Source organism: Limulus polyphemus, unplaced genomic scaffold, assembly GCF_000517525.1.
Source record: "Limulus polyphemus unplaced genomic scaffold, Limulus_polyphemus-2.1.2 Scaffold450, whole genome shotgun sequence".
Classification (NCBI taxonomy): domain Eukaryota; kingdom Metazoa; phylum Arthropoda; class Merostomata; order Xiphosura; family Limulidae; genus Limulus; species Limulus polyphemus.
Window position 1 is genome coordinate 247,169 of NW_013666060.1, and position 18,520 is coordinate 265,688.

General features: G+C 32.9%; 1 long non-coding RNA gene across 5 annotated transcripts in view; it reads left to right on the forward strand.

Moving 5' to 3' along the window:
* The window catches only part of LOC111085536, a 19,210-nt gene extending 11,161 nt beyond the window's left edge, over positions 1–8,049 (forward strand). The window contains exons 3-5 of one of the 5 annotated variants that reach the window (XR_002610360.1): positions 399–859; positions 2,893–3,043; positions 7,525–8,049. This is a non-coding gene — a long non-coding RNA (uncharacterized LOC111085536). Of the gene's footprint in view, positions 1–6; positions 86–398; positions 860–2,892; positions 4,897–7,524 lie in introns of those variants that run through there. The other 4 variants (XR_002610358.1, XR_002610361.1, XR_002610357.1 and 1 more) reach the window with 4 other exon arrangements.
* The last annotated feature ends 10,471 nt before the right edge of the window (positions 8,050–18,520 follow it).

An 18,520-nucleotide genomic window follows, 5' to 3' on the forward strand; every position in this document is an offset into this window, starting at 1 on the left:
CCACCACTGGTTCCTTCTCTTTCTTTGACAATTCAGTGAAACTCCCAAAATGTTGATTTGGTGTTTATCAAAAGTCTTTCCCAAAGTAAGGATACTTTTGCTGAGGTCCATTCTATTTTGACATTGATTTCCACAGTAAGAATGTGTTTCAACATGTTCATGATGTCTAGGTCACTGTTTACTTAATAGAAGCAACAATGAATGTTCTTCAGCTATTTCTTATGACTTTCAGTGGTTGATATCCAAATCTGTTAATCTCTGAAAAATCTAAGACAATGAAAGTAAATGGTTATAATGAAAAGAACACATCTTATTCTTACTGTTCCTTCTGCTTTCTAGTTTTCTAGTCCTCTTTTAATTGGATTCTAATGTTTTTGTGTGACCTCTCTTTCTGATAGCATTAACTTCAACAGGAACCTTCTTGTGACTCCATCCAAAACATTTGCATTTCAATCAAACATTACACTTTCCAACCTCGCACATGCAACTGAGACTAAGGTAAGCATGACTTTCAAACATTCTTCCAGTGTATATTGACTAATTTGGAACTAAAAATAAATTTCTATAGGTAAATTACTTTGAAAAAAGCAATGGACTTTCACCAAAATCTTGTCATGAAGGAGGTAAGAACTTGTTTACAAATGAAGATTTCACTACAAGAGAAGAACTGATGAGCACAATTTCTATTGTTTAAAAGCTATAAACTGTCATTGAAAATAAATGTTAGTGCTTTTTATTTTTTCTAGATCTTGCAGTGATCAAAATAGCCATAATTTCTGTATGATTGCCTTACAATTTTAAGATTATAAAACAAAATTGTGACTGAGGACTAAGTGATTGGATATGCTGACTGACAAAGGTGAGGAAATATTTTATTAATTGACAAATGCTACTATTTAGAAATTATAAGCTATTTGAAGGTCTCCAAAAAAGTTTCTGGGACAATGAATAAACTTTTCAAGCATCTGTTATTAATTGAAATGCTATTTATTTTACTGGTGTTAAGAAAATCGTATGTTCTATTTTTATAATATACTTAACACTCTGATATGGCTTTTCATTATTACAATTCTCCTAGTTGTGAATGTGTGAGAAAATGGTAGTTAGGGCAAGAACACTTTATAATCCACTCAATTTACTTTTAGCCCAAATCATGTAGTCCTTAACCGTGTTGGTGTATGCTGAATAAAGTGTTATGCATGGCAGTGTATGATTTTGTGGGAAAGTGTCTAGAAGGTAGTTTCTACAGTAGCTGTCCCTAATTTTAAAGTGATTGACTAGAGAAAAGGCAACTAGCCAACACCACTCGCTGCCAAGTAATGGGTTGCTCTAATTGAATATTGGAATTTGACCATCATTCTTAAAATGCACCCATGACCCCAAAGTGCAGAGCATGATCTTTTTTGGTGGTGATGGGGTTTGAACCATGGGAATACATATCCAGTTTGGCATGTTAGACACTTGGCCATGTTTTCTCCTATCTGTTCCATTTCATTGCAATTTGAGTTAACATTCATATACCCAGAAAATCAGTATAGATCTTAGTATCACTTTTGTATTCTTTAGATTTGTCCTTTTTGTATGTGTTAGCTTTAAGATCTCAGGGTGCATGATGTAGATTGCTGTATATGAATCAGATCTGTATGGCATACTAAACACATTACTGTCGGGCCAAAAAAGGCTTTTTTACAATACTCCTGAGGCACAGCTGTTATCAGTTTGCAATGAGCTGTAACTAATAGGGTGTTGTCATCCACCCTTAACTACTTAGCCATTATTGGCCTTCACAGTTTTATCAGTATTGATGTTTGTGTCCTATAAAAAGAAGTCCATGAAATTCCATTTTAACCTCCAGGATTCACAATATATAACAGATTTACATAATTAGTCTTTATTTTTATAAAAAGTTAAAAACTGTTCAAATGAAATTCAAATAACTACCATTTATAATCCAACAACCAGTACATAAGTAATGTGCAAATGTCACAAGGATTTTGATATGCATGAAAAATAAGGTACTAAAGTATTTGCTTTTGTTGTATAATGTGTAGTATCTAAGTATCTTCCCTGAATCATGTGTCACAAAATAACTCTAGAATGGAGTAATTAGCAAATACCTGTTCATATAAAATTAACAGGTACATGTCATAACATGTTAGTATGCAAGAGACTAACCTTGATTTCAATCAATAAGGATGAAGGTATCGATTTTGATTGAGGAAAAATGGATGTAATATACTTTAAAACAAGACGCTTGGTATCTGCAAGACAAATAATGGAGTGCACATTAGATTCTTTATATTATAAACAAAAGTTCTTTTCTTTTTTCCTTAATATCATTATACTTTTACTAGAAAGTGGTATCATTGCATGAAATGGTTCTAATTTTAAAGCTCAAACATTTATAAACATTAATACTTTTGCTACCTGACCTGGAATAGTAAACATGTTTTTTTGAGGAACATTTGATATATGTATACTCAGATTTTAGGTTTTAAAAACAGAAAAAAACAACAATAAACTACTAAAACAAGTACATTAACAGTGTATTATCAAGAGGGTAGAGGGTTAAATCAACTAAATAACAAACTGAAAGGGTTAATAAATACTCAAGATTTATGGTTATTCTAAATTTCATTAATCTTTTTTAGTAACTATATAGTACTTTTTTAAACATATCATGGTAATATTGCTTTTCATATAAATGTATTGAGATTCTATAATTATACCTGAATCGAGAGCTTTCTTACGGTGTATTGTTTACAAATTTCTCTAATTCACTAATTGTTTTATCAGTGAGGTGTGTAACACCCATTATTTCCACCAAACATTTGTCACTTTGAGGAAGGACGGCTAACATCCCTTTCTGATGCAAAATATTCTTACACTCAGATCAGGAAGATGTGTTCAGATCAAGGATTTAGAATTTTCACAACAGGGATATCCATTGTACTTGGTGACATTTGGAAAACAAAAATATGGATTAACCTTGGGAACCAGGACCATACAGAAAGACCTGCAACAAGTTGTACTCTAGCAGGGGGTAAGTTAAATGTGGCACCTTGTAACAGGTGAACACAAAGGTCAGTGGCAAAATCCATTCACATATCCTAAGTAACCTTTGTAGAATCTTCCTTCAACTGAAACAGTGTGAATTCACTTTATAATATTTTGAAAATAGCTTTACCTTTGGTTAGATTTAATACAGATTTAGATTGCTAGTTCTTTAAGTGTGAAAAACATAAAACTGTCAACTTTTTCTGTTTTCCAGCAAAATTCCATTAATACTTAAATTATATTGTTTCTATTATTGCACAGTTGTAGTGTAATGACTGAAATAGCCAAGAATTTGCCATTTCCTAGCTAGAATAGAATATCTTTATTTGTGTATTTTTTTTTCTAAATTTCCAAACATATGCTACATAGCTAAAAGCTACATACTGCAAATTTTTACTTCAAGTCTTAAGCTAAAGGGTATGTGTTTTTGTATAGATTTCTTGGAATGTAGTCAGTTCATTCAAACAGTATGAAACCTGTATAATTGGCTTAGCTTAAGACTGTCTGTAAACTGCTGGTTGAATTTTGTAACATGTTAACCTGTGAGATACTTTCTTTGTTTTGCCAAGATAATTAAGTTGGGAATTTCCATAGTTCTGACTCTTGGTTTTGCTTAAACCCCAGCAGCCAGGTGATGCAGAAGAAGAACCCAGGCCAGTTTTAATGATATAACACTATTTGTTAATAATTTTGATGTTGAAAACTACTTTTGTGTTTGCTCATATTCCCCAACTGTTTGTGTTCCTGAACCTGCATTTTGTGTTGTCTTTTCTGCTGGATATCAGTTGACCTAAATACCACAGTGATTCAAACAACCTTTCACTGTGCCTGAGGCCCAGTAATTACAAAATTATTGATATAGAAAGAAAAGGTGTCTATATATCTATCAGATTTAGGATGGCTTCCAATAACAAAACACTGATTAATTGATTACATACAGTCCTTTTTTATTTCTGAACAAATTTATTTGGTCAACACTAAATATTTAACACAACATTTTTTTTGTGTCAGTTTTCTTTCTGCATTTTATGGAAATAGGTATCTTAATAAAAAAAAAATTTATATGAAAGAGGTGTTTTAGTAAAAGTCTTTACTTTGTTATAAGATGTAACTTTAACTAGAATTTAAGTTTTGAAGTGTGAATATATTATCTAAAATATTAAAATGATCTGCATATTATTTTGTGGCAGCTTGTAAGAAATTGTGATTATTAATAGAAAAACTTTCTATATCATAAATCTATCGCGTAAATATTTTCTCATTGGGATATGTGATCTCTACTGAATCACTTAGCTTTTTGTGTTCCATTAAATCATGATTAACATTAGTGAAATAAAACTTTTTTTCATTCCGTTTATTTTATAATATGCAAATTAAATTATTTGCAAACAGTGTTATATATATAATATAATACTTGTACACAAGATGGCCAAGGAATAGTTACTGCTACTGAATGTCAAATGCAAGCTGTTATGCTATCATATATACTTTATAATTTTATTTAATCTATTTTCCTATTACTCCAGATTAAGTCAACTAACTCTAAGAAACATTATGGAAACACTCTTTTCTCAGCCTTTTATTGTTATTTCCACAATTCAAAGTTTTTAGTACATAAGATATTTTTGGTTATATTTCAGTTTCACTTTAATTTAGATTTTGTTTTTACAATGGAATGGAGAAAGCTTAATGAGGCTGTAGAAATTACATCATTAACATTATTCATTACAGAGTAGAATTTTCTACTCTGATACTCAAAATTTGGTTTATTAATATACTTAAGTTTTTAAAGTATGGTTGTGATGTTTGAATTAACATTCTGCTACAATATACATTTACCTGGAATCAAATAAATTTTAGCTATTGAGTTTTCGGTATTGCTTGTTTTCTTTATAATAATATACAAAGAATTTTAGCTGTACTTCTGCTTTGTTTTTAAAAACTTTTTCAACTGAATACTTATTGTGGCTCTTTTAATGAACTTTTAGTATAATACTATGTTTTTCAAACAAACAAACCTTTCATGTACCAAGTAATTAATTATATCCTGACTCAGTTATTACTAGATGCTTTAAGGAAAACATTTAATGAAAAAATTATGTAAAACTTGTTGTGATGGGTTTTTGGATCATTATTTGACCTTGTTAAAAAAAAAAGTGGGAAGCCTTATGACATTAAGAGAGACATTTACTGGATTTTTTTGTCCTACCAGGGGTGGGGGTGAGGAAATGGGCAGAATCTCTATGCAGTTAATTGGTGTAAGTTTTTGTGAAATAATTCAAAACAAAAGTAAAACATTTACATATTTTAAATATGAAAATACATTAGGTATAAAGTTGAATATCCCTAAGTTATTTGAATATCTGATATTAAAGCACTTTGAACAAAAATAATTTCAACAAATTTACTTGCTGCATACATTATGTAAAAACATTCAGAATAAAAACACTTGAGTCTCAGCTTTGAATTGATAGATACCTTTGGTATATGACTTGTGTGAAATACTGATGGGAAAACTTGTATAAAATAGTTCATAACAAATTTATGGGTAACTTATGGAAACTTCTTCGAACAAAATAACAGGTAACCTAAAAAGAAATAATCCATAATAAGTAATGGATGAATAACACAAGTGAGACGATTCAGAACAAGCTGATAGATAATAAAGTAAAACTAACGCTCGCAGAACATTTGCGGTCAAATTAATATATTTATTGCAATAGTGCTTCTACAAATATAGGACTTATAGAATACAGTAATACAAAATAATTCTAATCACAGACACCGAAATCTAAAAGCCCACTGGTCTTAGGCCTAACATTAGTTAAGCCTTTATTAATTAATATTAATGTTCAATAAAGAGATAAATTAACACCGTAATTTGTATACGTTTTTAGCTGAAGCATATCGATTCATAGAAAGGCTGGTTTTTATTTGTTTTTCGTACAAACTTTTAGCACATAGCTACGTCATGTCTTGACTGATTTGAGATCTAATTACAGTTCTGGTCCCTGGAGGTCAAACCCTTTCGAATGATATATTTGACAATGCCCAAGGTCTCGTATATTAATTTACTCTAATCCTGCCTAAAACAATTTCAATTCAAGTGTAGGCAGGTAGAGATCCTGATAAGTAATAAAATCGAATCACATATACGCGCGCCCCACGTTTGGTATTGCTGGCGCACAAAAATAAAGCTAATAAAAAAGGAGGAAAAATCCTGTCTAGAAGAATTTCAAGTGCCGCAGCTATTGAGGGTTCCCACTTGTTTAGTTTAGTTAGGGCTAAACTTTACTATACTTAATACTATCATTAGATAAACTTGTACCATTGTTCTATGACCTAATGTTAGACCTCATTAAAAACGTATCAACGTTTTTAAAGTGTTGTACAAAATGTCTAAAGTATATTTAGGTGCTCGCACATTTTCAGGAGAGACAAAAGCTGAGTATTATTGTAATAGATTATTCTAAACAATAAGCTGATAATGTGTGAAATGTTTAGAATATTTTATAATTAGAACAATTCAGAACATTCTGATAACACAAGTTAAACAGAGCAATAAAAAAAGATTGGTAACGAATGACCATAAATCAGAATAAGAAACATTGGCAATGGATACTATGTTAGATGTCTTTGGAACTTTATATAGGTACCAAAGTTTTAATGAAATTAGTTATGATTTAATTATTCAAGTTGAGTACCGTTTTTATACTGAATGATTGTTCAAATATTTTCTTAATATTTAAAGCTTAATGTATTAGCACCGTCTTCTGTACAATGGAAGTTATTCAAAGTTCTTAAATGATTGGAATGTAGCTATATTATTAAATGTCATTTTATTAAAATTGTGCCCTATTTTTAAAATGTGGTCAAAACATTTATCTTAAATGATAGAGATTAAGAGTTAAGAAGAGGAAAGAACTGAAAAAGATTACTATTTCTATAAGAAAAAAAAACACAAACTAAGAATCATCTGCAATTATGTGTTTGAAATCCGAAGTAAATCTTCTTATTCAAAACATATGTTTGCTTTTCAAATTACAAAGTTAGTACTTTAGAAAATAGTTTTGTAAGTATTTTCTCTTCTAAGAATATCATTGGGGAGCAAAAAATATGTTGCGTGAAACTTTATGTGTTATCTCTTTCCACAGCGACAGTTATTAAACTTAAGGGAAGGCTATATTTACGGAAAGTTTTAATGCATGATAAGGAAGGGAAGCGTTCCTTAAACATAAGCTAATCAATAACAAGAAAATGTTAGCTAACAAAGTAAAATATTTGAATTAGTGACTAACTTCTTTGCTGGCAAGGAATAACTTACATTCTATAAGGTTACTCTAATTAACAAAAATTCATTATATGGTTTGACTAAAATGTTTTTTAGTTTTTTTACGTTTTTATATCAGTTTTCATACAAATGTGTTGTATAATATTTTAATATATTCTGTTTACGGTATCGTCCAGCTTTAGTAGAGATCATTTCAAGAGGCGTGGTCAAGTGGTTAACACTCTTGGACTGTGAAATCGAGTAATCATGGTTCGTGACCCGATGCCACAAAATCATGCTCCACATTTGGAGGCTGTGGGTGTCTCATAAGAGTGACGGTCAAATGCCTCTTCATACACAAAAGTTGGCGGTGGATGCTGTTGACGAGTTCCTTACCTCCAGCCTATCATTTCGAAATTAGGTATGCCTATGCACAGACAGCCCTTTGTGTAGTTTTGCGTGAAAATTCTAAAAACAAACATAAACAAATTTTCCTGCTTCTTATGAGAAACAGACTTAAAAAAGAGGAAAAAAGTCAGACTTGGCATATAGCACAAGCTAATACGTAATTCTTCAGTTCGGTGCTAACCTAAGATAAGATGGATTCATGTTTGAGTATCTGTTTATCTGTACTTTCATGGATTATTATCATACTTGAATCATTGGAGTAAACCTTAAGTACGAAAGCTGTGGTTTCGTTTACTAGTTTCTGTGTTTTGTTATTGAGCATAAAACTCTAAATTGGCTAACTGTTCTCTGCCCGCCTCGGGTATCGAAACCCGATTCCTAGCATTATAAGCTCAGAGTTACCACTGAGCCTCATGAGGGGGAGGCAGTCTCCGTCACTTTTTTATCATTTTACCCATTTCTCTGGTAATCTTACAGCTTGATATTTCTCTGACTAGTTTTGTTCTTCTATTTGTTACTGTATCTTTATATAATATATTTTCTTGATTCTCCTCACACGTGTGTATTTTTTTATTCGTCGTTTTAGTTGCTTGATCACATCGATTTCCTGATAAGTTTTGGAGTGAATGAGTTTTTGAGGGTGATATATGTTCATAAGATCATATTAAGAGTAAAGAAAATTATAAATCTTCTTGGAAGTTTTCAAAGTTTACTGAAAGCCGCGCTTCTTCTTGTCTTATTAGACAAATTTGTTTTGCTTTATGAGTGTCTTTTGTTAAAGCTCATTATAAAAACTGAAATTTTACGTTCATTACACACACACACACACAAAAAATCTGAAATGTAGGACCGAAGAGATTCACCGCGAAACTATTGCACTAAGTCACATTATTGATGAACTGTTATTTGCGTAAGGAGCACAAAAGGTCTTCATAGTTTGAACTATGCATTTTTTTTCTTCAAACAAGTTGACATGCCTGAGAAAACACGAGTCTTTTCAAATCGCGCTTACAAAAATTTTCCATCAAATTCCAATAAAAGGAATTGAGAAGTGATATCCCCATGGGAGAGGCAGACCATCGCTTAGCTTTTCTAGTTATATCTAAGTAAAACATTTTCTCTGCATTATCAAGCGTGGCGGAAACATATGTATGGTTTTATCCAGGTTGATTTTGATGTATTAATGGAATAGATCGAATCTCTTCTACATTGCTGTAATATCTCCAGAAAACACAGGAATAACATCCTTTCAATTAATAATCGGTACTTTTTAGTTTCTAAGGGACAGTAACTAAACAGTGGCTTACAAGAAATGTTGCTTGAGATTCTGAAAGTCTTTTGGTTTTCTTTATTTTTCTCTTCTAAGAACAGAAATGTGATAGGAATGACAACACCCCGCGTGTTTTTTTCCCCTTTCATACAACTATTATACCGCCCAAGCTATACACAACCAGCACGTAAGCTTAGCACAAATAAACAGGCTGTGGATGAAGCTAGAAATTATCCGTTGACTTCTACTGTGTACAGTCTGTTCAACAATAGAATTAGAACAAATTTAACACGTCCCTCAGGAGCCAAGGGGTGTCTTTAGACTACAATTTGTTAAATATGAAAAGTAAGTTCAATCTGGAAACTCCTAAAGAGGGTGATTTTGGACGTATCTTTTCCAGATAACTTCGAGACAAGTTTTCGTTTGTTAATTGATAATTTTTTAAGTGCAATACAGTGTCCTCAAGTCTCCATACTAGCTAAGTACCAAGGTCTATCTGCTGGGAGTAAATTCAGTATATATCAATAAATCCACATTCTCAGCATCATTAATTAAACAATTGCCAACCTTTTATGCTTCTGCTATCACCTTTTTATGTTTAGTTTTCAACTGAGATACGAACGATTTTACCTGCGATTGGGTAAGGAAGATCGAAGCATCACGATAGTTAGTAGTAGGATGAGCAGACAGGAATACTTTGAAAGCAGTTACAGGCTTCCTGCATAATAACTACCAAGGTGGTTCTAAACGGTTCCTGGATACCTTTGCGTGTCATTTGGAGACTTCCATGCTTCTTGTGCTTGGCTGTTAAGCTCGTGATGCGCTGACGGATTTCAGTCACCTTACCACTTCAGACGGATTTCAGTCACATTACCACTTCAGACGGATTTCAGTCACATTACCACTTCAAATCACTCTTCGCAGCCAAAACGCTAAAAGAGTGTGGGAAATGCCACCTTTTTAGCCCATAAACATATCCAAAAAATTCAGTTCCAATTAAAGAAACCTGATTGGGTAGTTTTTGATGGTTTTTTTAAAGAAAAATGTCCCCCACTAGCTCGTAAAATATATATCTCAGTTGGTCACAAAAGATCAATACAACACTTACACTGGACGACAAGGAACACAGACAGCTCATTACATACAACAGGAAGGTTTTAATAGTAATCATTCTAAAATTAAAGGCAAAAATCAAGTAAACATAATTCAAGACACTCGGGTAACATGAAACTAAGAGATAAATATAGAATAATATATTATCACCTAACTAGAAAAAAATGTAGGAAGAAATTCCACGTAAGTACATCATAAACCAAATAATGTAAACTTTTAACGAACTTCCAAAAACTTGGTAAATATATTAGAAGTTGAATTGTGTTTAATAACAGCCCTATATGTTTTTATCTTTTATTAACGTTATGTAACTTTACGTTTTAATAATGTTAGTCCCTTTCATGCTTTCTACTTTTATGCGTCGATAGAGTTTTACACTCAATAGTTGGTTATACACTTTCACATTTCAATTATGATATAAACTTTTATGCTTCAACGATATAACAGTCATTTGTCATAAATTTTATATTTTAATTCATGTTACATCATCAATTTTTACGTTTCTTCAGTTACACACTAAATTTTTGCAATATTTGTTTTTATTCTCTTGCATCTTACTTCCACAACGCTATACTTTATTTGTACATTTTAGAACATAATAAATACTTTTTACAGTATTACATATACGTATCTCACCTCTATAATGTAATAAATGTATCTCCATAACACTACATGCAATTTATGTAATTATAACGTTATACACTTAAGATCATATATTTTATTTCTACATTGTTGTGTGTATGTATATTTACATATATATCGCCCACATACACTATATTCAACACATTCCATCCAATCAATGGATAGTAGAGGTGCTATTATCTATTTGGCTTGCAAATCAAATACTAATGTATGGTATCAAACAATTCATACAAGTCGTCTCAAGTGCTGAAAACCGCTTGCCCTCATCATCCAGTTCCACTAGCTAAATGAGAGTTAAACACACTAGTTGAGCTGAGTTATAGGTAGAACGACTATGCTGATGTGATACTTTGTGATCGGTTGTCATCAAACCAATCGGGGAGTGACGCACCAGATTACTGACTATATAAACATAGTCATCAATACAACTTCCAAATTGTGTATGTTGAAGAAGGCATGACCTGAAGGTCTGAAATTACCCCATGACCAGCGTGTAGCAGTAAAGGTTATCTGTATGACAAATTGAAGTCAAAACTGCAGGTTCTAAAAATTATTGTTGTTAATAATAAATACAATCAAGGAAGAAAGCTCATACTTTTCATTAGTGATCTCAAACTTCTCAAAATATGCTCCCTGCTAGATAAATGTGTCCCAAAAGAGATCTGACTAATAGCTGTCTTCGAGTACAGGTGTCTAAATAACCTCAAGGTCAGTGAGAAACATTTACTCAGTGCATCCCCAATGAACATGTAGTTACATGCATGGAAAACTACTTGTAGATGAAACAAAAAAGGGGGGGGGTAATGGAAATGAAATAGTGGGATAATCAGGCCTGAAAGATGGTGTTGTTTATCCACAGATTAAAGTTCGAGTTCTACAAAAATAATCAATGACAACATATTCAAAGAAGGAAGTTAGGACAGTACTGCAACCATGGTACAAAAGCTACAAAAAACATGGAGGGTTAATATATGCAGCTTTGGGGTAGAATTTTCCCTAGTGATGTTGTAGATTTAGCAAAAATTGATGACACACGGACAGCAAAGAAATACAGACCGATCCTAATGTACTGTGGAATTCCTATAAGACTGTGCATAATTGTAAGAGACCTGTTTTTCAGCAGGATAATGATCCTAAGCATATGACAAACATGGTTAAAATTGACCAAGAGATGAAAAAGGCAGTTTTAACATTAGAACTCTTACCCCAGCTTATTCAGATTTAAGACATGAACACTACTGAGGGAACTGGGAGGTACATGGATAAAGAGGTCAAGAAACAACTTGTGGAACCGTGATATTCTACAGAGCCTTAGAAGGAACACTCCATGCACTTTTATCAATAATTTCTATGTCAGCATGTTGACCAGGTGTTCTGCTCTAAATAGAGAGAGAGCAACTTGCATGCCAAATACTAATGCATTTAATTACACATTTGTATGCTATTACAAGATTTACATAAGCCATCTCAAGTTCTAAAAACAGTCTTAGGCTTGCTCTCATTATCCAACTCCACTAACTAGATGACGGTTAAACATGCCAGTTGATCTGAGTTATAAGCGCAAACCTAAGTGCTTTTAGTGTATGAGAGGAATTGTATGAATTTTTTGTCATGCCAATTGACCTGTGTAATGCACCTGCCAGTTTTTAAAGATTAATGGAGTTTACACCGAAAGGATGTCTCATTTGTATGGGTGACGGTTGGTCACTCATTTCAGTCTCATGTTGAAAACCTGAGTTTAATGCTTTAGCAGATCAAAGAGGCAGACTTAAGTCAAACCAGAAACGTGTGATTATGTGCATGGAAGAATAACTCCTAACTCGCAGATACAGTAGAAACAGTGTCCATATATGCTCAAAGATCGCAGTAGATGTGAGTAAAATGAAGGTTTGCAGCATTCTGGATTTTGCATCATATTATCAATGATTTGTGACTAATTTCTTCAAGATAGATGCACCACTGTATTTCTGAGTAAGGCTAAAATGCACTTCGAGCTGGACAGAGGAATGTGACCAGGTGCATCAATTACTAAAGTGTGGTTTATTTTAGGATTAACTTATTTCCTTTTATACTGGCTACTGATGCCAGTGATAGTGTGATCTGAAATAGCTTTCAACAGATACAGGACAACATTTAATGGGTAATCACATATGCAAGTTATACACTAATGTCTGCTAAATGACAGTATGGAAAAGGAGACCCATGCTGTTATAGTGTTTGTACAACATAATTACCATAACCTATGCGATAGGAATATTACTATTTAAATGAAGTATGCATTACTGAAATATACAGAGAGCTTCAAAAATATAGAAACTGTGATCTCAGTTCAAATTGCAATATTGCAAAGGTACTATTTGATTATGCAACCACTTAAGTAGCATAGATATTAGAGATCTATCTTCTCATTAATTCTCCAAATACTGGTCACTATGTAGAGTAGGAAACCACTGCAACGACAAACCACGAGCAATGGTGATCCTATTGTGTGACAGACATTTTGGATGACTAAACTTGAGCTATGTAAAGGGGTAACTAAAGGATCCAGATACAACTTTGGTGCTACTTGTTGTGCAACAATATGAAGTACCACTGTCTCAGACTGGGAAACATAGCATATGCTCGTGTGATTCAATTGTATATGCAGTTATGAATGAAACATTATGTGTTACGACTTCTATGAGCCTTAAAAATTGATAGACAATCTTCGATATAGATGGTGGTTTCATTGTCTAAGTTAGAAAGTAGTTCAGAATTCGCATGATCAATGGTCTTGAGAGTATGAGATGAGTGCCACGTCAACACTGTATGTGTGGGAAAGCAATGTTTGTGGCTGCATTGAAGTTAAGATTTTGAGAAGTGGTATAGACACTGCACTATATGTGTTACTCAGAATAAAAGCAAGCCATGACAAGAAATACAAAGGCAGGGAGTTGTAGAGAACAGCAGTGGATATAAATAGGTCTTTTCTCGAAACAAAAGTAATCAAAATGTCTTGATCATTAATGATTGGTTGCCACTTCAGCACAGATTGTTTACAGAACGTTTAGTGTTGTGAGAAAAAATACATCATACCACCAATAATCTGATTGTTTGGACAAATGGGCAGTTCAGACAATTAATTGTACGTTTGCAGAGTTTCTAAACGCTGGGTGAATCAAAGGAATAGTATGTTGTGTATATCATGATTGCAACTTAACATTTACTGAAGTACTCCAAACGTATAGCTCCCAGTGGATTTAATATATATAGTCTACTATTCATTATATAACCACTACAGTGTTCACGGGAATGTTTGGAGAGGCTGATAATTTCATTAGTTGATCCACATAAGTTTTATATCAACAGATAGTTGAGTAAAATGGTAATATGAGATGAGTGAATATAAAAAGTCAGTGGACAATGAGGACACTTTATTGTACAATCTTGACTTGGCTTATGAGGAGGAATTGGTGGTAAAAATTTTTCTGACAGTCCAAGAGGAGTTTGCTTAAGAGTTACAAGTAGGGAAGTATTTTAGTTGCTCAAATGGTCAACAAATATATAATCTTGAACCTTCTAACTGGTATAGGTAGGATTAACTGCCTGTTTAAAAGTTATGATGACCCAGCAGAAACTTTGAAATAGAATTGGGAGCTTTACTTCTCGAGGTATTGAAAAGGTTTTTACAAAAAAAAAATTGGCCCGATATTTTTTTAGCCACTCAGTTACTATATTTTAGGGCAATTATGGAATAGAAATCAACAAATGAAATTATCTGCCTATCGTTACTCACGGAACTACATATTAAAATGGTGCTATTGTCATACTGTGTATCTAGAATTTTAATAATTGATGAAACTACTGATGATAATAAGGGGTTCTCATGAACCATAGTACTGAAAAATACTTTTTAATCATTGTGATCCAAATACTTAGGTAAATGCCTATCAGTATTTGCTTAATACTGTGTTTGCTTGGGAATACTTGTGTGTATATATATATGTAATTTTATGTTGTTTCAACGCACAAATTGCTATCGTTAGGCATGATAGCCCTGTACCAAACTTCAAGGTGTACATTGGAGAAGTTGTGCTCATGCACAATATGAGAAATAACGCAGACTGCGATAACTCATTGTTAAAAACTATTAGTTTAACTAGATTTCTTCAGTGATAAATGTTCTTTTAATGCCTCAATTTAGAGAATTTCATTACCGAACGAAGGTAAAATGGTAGCAGGTTTGGCTATTGAATGTTAATAGTTAAATATAAGAATCAAAATATTCTATTTCGCCTACTTTATTTAGCTTGCCTTAGTCTATCTATGTACTGTGTTTTGTGGTATAAAGATTGATCCATGTAGCGTGAACTGCAGTGAATAAAATCCATTTTTGTTTAATTTCATATGTGATAACATTTAATTACGAACTGGAATTTTACCAGTTCATATGTGACATATTACATGGCTACAGGCCAGCAGATGATTGTGTCAGATAATACTAGTGTATATGGATTCATTCATGTACGTTGTATTATGAGCATTTATATGCAAATATGGAGAGCTAAGTTTTCAGGCTATAGACGAAATTGGCTGAAATATTGAGAGATGTGGTTAAAGTGTGGCAGGTACTGTAGTAATCAGCTTAAGTTGCCCCAAGCAAGAACATGTTTATGCTTAATGTTTCTTTCACACACACGGAGAATGTTTTCAATACGATGTAAACTATCATAGTATTTCTGTATGTGATTTTTCACAAAATAAAATAAAGTGCGCTGCATAGAACTACACCACATCAAAGGACAGTCACGGTAGATCTGTTTGTGTGCTGCTAATGGTGAAAGAATACAGGTTTGTGAATGATTAGAATGTTTGTAGATTTTGCGGAATAAAGTGAGATCACAGAATTACTGGCTCACCTCAAAATGAAAAGAAACATAATGTACCCATTATTTGAAGAAATTTTAGTTGGAATATTTTCTTATTGAAATACTTGGAGCCCCTTTGGATATTACTAGAAAACTTGTTTTTCACAATATTTATTTTTTACAAGTTACAGTTTGCACACTCCTTGGTGTATACTGTTGATAAGCATGTCTTGGGGCATATAAATAATCCGTGTTGGGTATTGTTTAGGTTTTCTTCTATTAGTACAATAAACTTGTTACAAAAGCAAAGTAAATTGAAGCGTTAAACTTGTGTTAGGAGTGGTGGTCAATGCCTTTAAAAGCCTCTGCCCAGTTACTGTTATAGGGATACCTAATTGCAGCCTACCTCTTTTCTTTTCCCATTGGACCTGTAACTCTTATACGTCAACTTGAAATTGGTGGGGACTTGTCGCTTGTATATTATAGCTAACTGAGTTTGTCTTCAATTGCAGTTGTCACTAGGCAATAATGCTGAAAGAAGCACAAAGAAAAGAAATGTGTGAAACCCTTGAGGCATTTGGTGGTCTTACAAGACCACAAGACCTAGTGACTTACTGTATCATTAACTATAAAAGGATCGTTTCCTTTGTCACTCTGTCGAGAACGCTTTCCCGCTCCTTTTTTGGTAATGCTTAACAATATACATCATCGCATAGCAACAAAAATATCACCTGATTGTTCTTAGGCCAACTATGGTGTTTATGTTGAATGCTCAATATTCATGTTGATTTGTTAGAAAGGTTTTTTTATTCTATATTTTTTATAAGTTCGCTGATATAACAGCAAAATAGTTTAATTCAAATTTTTTTTAACATTGAATTGTGGCCAAAAGCAAAATAAAATTTACCAAGTAGTGTTTCAACTAAGCCTTACGTTACGTTTATGTATAAGGCCCAATGCTTAAATTAAACTACATAGGCCTACTATTACTTATGTTATAGAGTCAGTGTTTAAAAAGTTTTAAGTGGTGAATAAATGTTAATTAATAGATATTAGTTTGGTATTTTAACAAATATATTACCTACCTGTCCTTAAAAACATAAAAATAAACGTTTATTACTACCAAATATCTTTTATCCTTTGTACAGTCGAAAGAGTTAAGTTTGTGTCGGAATGTCCGCACTGTGTTTTCTATTTCCTGACCTAGAATACAGTGAAAATGCTCAAGAGTGCTATTTAAGTCTCTTTCAGAGTGCACACGTACTTTTTTCTTCACGATAACATTTAATTTTTCTACGTAGTTTTTACTAAAAATGTTGTGATTAAAGAATTACTTCGAGACTGATGAAATAAGTGAAGAGTAGGTGCATTTTGGAGGTACAGACAAATTCGTTTTATTAAATTCTATAATTTTCGTTAATCATTTAACAGTGGCTTCCCGTCATTTTTGACGGGCTTTTATACTATATGCTCTGCTTTTTACTACCTTCATCCTGTTTTGGAGAATTGTTATTAAGAAATGCAGTTGTTACTGAGCTGATTTCATATTTATTCCCTATGTCAAGTAGTCAAAACTTTCAACGTATCGGGGGCAAAGTAGCTCAGATGTTTCCAATTCTGATGTTACTGTGGGTTGGTTATCGTGATCTTCTACTTTGCTATCATTCAGCTTGAGTTCCTCAATTAAAAAATGGGAGATAACTGGGCCATAAGTATGAAAGATCTCGAATTACACTGCCAGAAACCTGCTGGCTGTGAACTTGCCAGCTAGTCTTGTTGTGAAAATGTCCACAGCCTTGTCCGCTGAGTTTCACGACTCCATGTCGCCAGAACCAACTACTTAAATTTTGCTTAGTACTTTCAAAGACCAAACTCCAGCTCAGAAGACCTGATAGATGTGAGTACATCTTCTGTCTTGTCGGAGAATATCGAGAATACTGTGCTGAGTTTGTTTTTCAATGTGCAGTGCATTTTATTCTACTGTAAACTGTAGATTGTAAAGAGCAAAGTGTTTGACAGTTTCACAGTGTTATAGTATGTATATGGTTATAAAGAAATAGCAAATGAAATACTAAAAAAGGATATAAAATGTATAAAGTTATAAAAATATTAAACATTCAGTGTTCTAAAAGAATGGTAAGTGTAGTAACGCCAAGAGGATTATTTGATGCTGTTTGTTGAAGAACAAATATCAGAGCAATTGAATCATATTACAATATCTATGTCAAAAATAGTTCGAATAAAAATTGTAAACAGATTTGGCACAATATAATTCACCACTTTTAAAAACGGGATGGTTTTTGATGTTCAATCACTCACCTAATCCATGCATTATAAGGATCTACTAGAAAAATTTCTTCTAATACTAGACTTCTAAGAAAAGTCGCTGTGAGCTGGTGCTATGAAACAGTTCTTGAGTTAGGTTAATAGAGGTTTCTTATGTTTCTGTAATAGATAACATTGTCCAAATAGTGAAGTCACTGACATGAATCTCCCGTAGATAATATATTTCAAATTAAGGATGAAACAACTTGTTCTTATTATAAGGCTCATCTAGTCTTTCACTGCTAAATTAGGGACGGCTAGCGCTGATAGCCCTCATGTAGCTTTGCGCGAAATTCAAAAACAAAAACAAATCTTATCATAAGAAATGTTTTTGCTACTACTACAGGAATCTCCTGACAGTGCTGTCTTCACTTACATTGTCCAATTTCCTGTTCATATACGATGTATAATGTATATATTGCAGGGATAAATAAAACACCAAGATAAGACTGAAATAGTACGAAGAACTTTAGAAGGATAGTGCATAACACAAGTAATTCACAAAACATTCTGTCCAATGGTGATAGTTAGAAGGAGGAGGAAGATGGTGGCAGTTAATTCACAAAACATTCTGTCCAAAGGTGATAG